Genomic DNA, 4,799 nt, shown 5'->3' on the forward strand with positions numbered 1-4,799 from the left:
CACCCACACGGAACGATTAACTTAACATCTGCGTTTGGCGAAAAAGTGCAGGCAAAGCTCGCGGTGGTTCCGTTAGCGATGTCCAGTGAATGCGGCGTTTGCGCTGACGTGAAGGGAACGGTCCCCGTGCTTTGCGCGCTAACTGACCGGCTGACAGCACGAGCCGATTGCCTGCTGTCAGAAAAAGCGTGGAAATCGCTGAAGGAGGAGGGCGCTTCAGAGAGGACATCGAAAAGCGCGGAGAAAATAGGCGACACACAGCTGACGCCCGTTAGCGGCCTGTTGCCCACAGGCAAAGTACAGAAGCTAGAGATCGAGAGCCCGGTCTTGGAAGCTCCGGGGGAAATCGCGACAATGGAGGGGGTAATCACCCAGGCAGTCGTGAGGAGCGGGGACGACGAAGGCCCTCAGGGTAGCCGCGCGTCGCCCGGTGAAACACAAGCGGCGGGCAAGAAAGAGCCAAGCGCGTCGGAGGAAGTCCGCGAAAAAGAACAGGCCGGCTCAACGCCGCAGATAACCGGGGCGGGACAGGACGGCATTGTTGAGCGACACCGCGAGCGCTCGTGTTTTGTGCGGGTGCCAACAGGGCCCCTAAATGTAGTGCAAGTGAGTAAGTTGCGCGCGCGTTGCCCGAGAAGCGAATTAGAAGGCGTCTTGTTCGATGAGAGAGGTGCGGCTGGCGATGTAGCATATGCGCCGATGCCGGCAACAGCGCAGGTCGGAAAACGGAAGCGCAGCCAAGCCAGCGAGGTTTTTGGGGGGCACGGGGGTCTGCTCGGCGGTGAACCCAACGTGACTTCAGTGAGGCAGCGCGAAGATGTTGTGCAGGCGGGTTTTACCCGAAAAACCAAGTACTGGAAAGGGGAGACGACAGGGCGAGTAGACCAGCGTCTCGAGTTAGGAGAGTGCAGTGTGATGCGTCCGTCAGTACGCGGCTTGGGGCGCGTTGTAGGTTCCAGTTGTCATGCACCTGACCCTGAGAAACATGCGGCGAGCAATGTTTTGAGTTCGCCGGCCGCAGAAACGGAGCCCCGGGACGCACTAGGTTCGTGTGGACACTACCTAAGCTACGGGCCAAATTGCGCGGAAGTAGCTAGGCCTCCCACTGAACTAACGGGAGGGCGAGTTCCGAACCGAATTCTGGGTTCCGCGGAGGCTGAGGGGGTGTCTCGACGGCACGGGACCGCACTGTGTGAAACAGCGCCATTGATAAGATCAGATCTCGAAAAGCCATATGGGCTCTTCAGAGGCGTGTTCGCAGTCGCCACTGAGGCCTGCCTGTCGCAACGCGCGGAGAACGGTGCTGAGACGTCGGTCGCGTTTGAGCGTCACGGGTTTTCTCCAACGCAAGCCCGCGAGACCTTTGCAGTCAGCTGGGATCCGAGAGTTCAGTCTCTGGCTCTTCGACGCATAGATGACCGTGGTCTCTGGCCACCACCCACTATCATCCCTGACGCGAACACACTGTCAAGGGCACCTAAGGGGCACTGGGGATATGGCAGCGGTGCTTCAGGGGCTGATAAGACGCGAGAGGACTAGGCACGTAGTGGACACTCGTGTAATTAAGAGTGACGTGCGAGAACTCTGAGACATTTGATCAGCACTATGTGTTGAAGTGTGCGTGTTTCAGTGAAGTGTATTTTTTTTTTTGTTCTGTGACTTTCCAAGCATTCGCAAGTTTTCTTGTTGTGTGATTTGCTTGTGTTATTGATTTCACTTGTGTATTCAGTGACCTCGGGTCATTTTTGGTTTGTTGGTTTAGTTGTGATGGCGTCCGTTCAGCACAGCTTAGCGGCAGCAGCCGAGGAAATACTGCGCGTGTCGCGGAAACGCCTCTGGCGTTCAGAGAACCGCGAGGTGCGGCCGCGGGCTCGGGTGACGGTTTAGCGCCGTCCCTTTTTTTTGTTGTTGTTATTCACGTAGCTACATTGGAGCGCGTACGTGAATCTTAGGAAGGGCGTGTAAGGTCCGGCGTGTCGAGAACGGGGGGGGTAGTTGTGTCTTTCCCCAGAAGGCGGCTTCCAAGAAGCCAGCCTCGGAGTCGAGGCTCGAAGCTCAGCGACGCTCGGTTCGAGTGTAGGAAGCGCGGGGACAAAAGAACACTTGCCAGCTGCCCATAACCGTTCGAACAAAAAGACGCGCCCTATTGACCGTCGGTTTAACGACCAACGCAGCGGCCTGCAGCCCGCGGGGGGTCCGCGAAGCGGTGCGAAGAAAGCCAAGACTGTGACACCGTAAATCTCGCATAGGATCCGTGGGCGCCTGTCAACGGAGACGAGATGTCGCCGAGGACGGTGCACGTGGCACAGATAAATCTCGCAAAGTGTCTGTTAAAAGCCTGTCAACGGATGCGAGATGTTTCCGAGGAGGGACGGCATGGCTCCGCTAGTTAACCGGCCGCACAGTGTATGAACACGGTCAGGGTAGTTGAACGACGCCACCATCGTGTATGTTTTTTTTAGTGCACTTCTGAGAATGTCGGTTGCCGGACGTCTTCCACGTCTCTCTCTCAGGCTGGTGGCTCAAAAGGCTTCAGAGAGAGAGGGGGGGTGGAGGCCTCCGGCAGACCAATTTACGGTTGGCCCAATAAGCGGGCCGAGTTGTTTTGATTTGCCGTGGGGAGAATTGGGAGGAGCAATCAGGGGGTTAAAACCTGGCTCCCGGCATCTCACGGAGGTTCTTGTCGCAGGAGCGGTGCTCTGCACTTGTCGGCTCTGCCGAGTTATATTGCGAAAGTTCCAATGTACATAGCTGCCATGTAACCTTGTATATATACCCTGTATATAAATATCGAGTTGTTTTGCTTTAAGAAAAGGAGTCGTCTCCATACTTGAGAAGTGTGAACAACCCCGATATGAGGCAAGGCAGCTACGGCCAACCTTCCACTCCCTTCTGCAACTGACAGCGGCTACGCAGCTGAGAGAGCTCTGCTCTGGAATCAAGAGGGAGTGGGGAGAAGGTGTGGGAATTTACTGTGTGTATGTGTATGCATCCGCAAAGGCACGTCTTTACCGTGATATTCGTGTTAATGCGTGTGCTTGCACTTACGCTTAGGTGTTAATACAGCCAGTTTAGTTAAATTCGGACTGACGTTTTAATTCACCCGCAACATAGGTAACGATAGGTTGCCTGATGCGGCCGGCACCCGTGCCTGTTGAGCCGTTAGTTAAACTTGAACTGTAGGCGAACGTATCCTTGTCTATGTGTGGCCGAATAGCCGTATCTTAACTGTGCAAGCGCTAGGTTGAGCATTAAGGCATGCGTTCGAGCACAATTTATTTGATTCTGCTTGTTTCCACCATATTTAGCTTTAATGATTTTGTTCTCGTTATTAAGAATTGTATGCGCGTCGCCCCGCTTTGGCGTAAAAACTTCGCTAAATACCTTTACGTGTACGAACATCATAAAACACAGTTTGCAGCACCACCTCCAATGACATTTTCTGATGATGACAAGGCTAACGGTCTATCTGATATAGTAAATTTTCTAGGCATACTCTACAGATGTTAAAGGGGTCTGTGGTATGTGCAGCATATGAATATTTTATTTATTGGTGAAAACTCAATAAAGTTATGCATACTTCATGGTACGCATGCGTAAGTCATGTATGTGTTGCTGCTCAAATGTAAAATTAGACAGTGTATTTATGTGAGCACACAACAGATCTAGACTGCCTTTTTTCAAGCTGTTGGCATTGGAACAATTATACAACTTTAAACACCAGTTTCACCGAATGCTTATTGTGTATTGCTAAATTGCGGTCAGTAGCTTCCAGGATTCTGGGTGCCGGGGGTTGCTAAAGCTTGCGTGCTTTATTGTGATGTTATGTGGTTCAGGATTGATGCGTTGTAAGTCTTAGCATTTCCACCTTTTTCCCCACACGGCCTGTGCTGCTTTGGTGAGGAGTATTGCCTTTTTTAGCCAACCAGAATCATGGAAACTAATGACCACTATTTGGCAGTACACAATAGTCATTTAGCGAACTGAATTTCTGACATTATATAATCATCCCATTGTGAGCAGCCTGAAAAAAGCTACATTAGTTGTATTCGCAAGTTAACACGTAATTTAATTTTAGATGTTACCTGCAATGGATGCATGATGAATGTGCATACCGTCATGTATGTGCAGTGGTATTGTGCTTTTGTGCAATAAATAAAATTTCATATGATGCATATTGCATTGCATTCCCTTTAAGAAACACATCGTATGAGTATCATAGTATATCTACAGAAATACAAATGTACCTGTGTGGATGCACTCATGCACACGTTTGGCCGCAAGAACAGAATTTAACTTTTAATTACACATGGTCAACGCGTACAGCTCACAGGGGGCATCTTTGCTTAAGAGCTGTAGCTTTGCGTTAGTGCATTAGCGAGCTAAAAAGGGTAAAGTTCAGATCTTTGATATCAAATGCATAAAAAGTTCTGCCACAATACACTTTTTGTTGCATTTATTCTTCAGCATGCCCTTTTTTCATTTATCATTGTGTGGAGTCAGATTTTATTGAATATGTTGGCCGTGCACTGCATTTATATCCACACAGAACTAAGAAAATTACAGCATGACGGGAGCATACTGTATGTTATTCTTTCTCGGGAAACTTTTGGTCATTACTCCTGTTTTTGTTTTAGGCTTCCGGGTATGAATCTACTGTAGAGAAGGAACACCGTGGCCCCACTTCTGTCGAAGGAACCAGAGTCGCCTGGGCAGCTGAAGATGGATTGTGCAACCAGCAGTGAAGAGCTGTGATCTTGTAACGTGCAAGTGTATGAACAGTCACGTTAAGTTAATCT

The sequence above is a fragment of the Rhipicephalus sanguineus genome, chromosome 5 (genome assembly GCF_013339695.2).
Source record: "Rhipicephalus sanguineus isolate Rsan-2018 chromosome 5, BIME_Rsan_1.4, whole genome shotgun sequence".
Classification (NCBI taxonomy): Eukaryota; Metazoa; Arthropoda; class Arachnida; order Ixodida; family Ixodidae; genus Rhipicephalus; species Rhipicephalus sanguineus.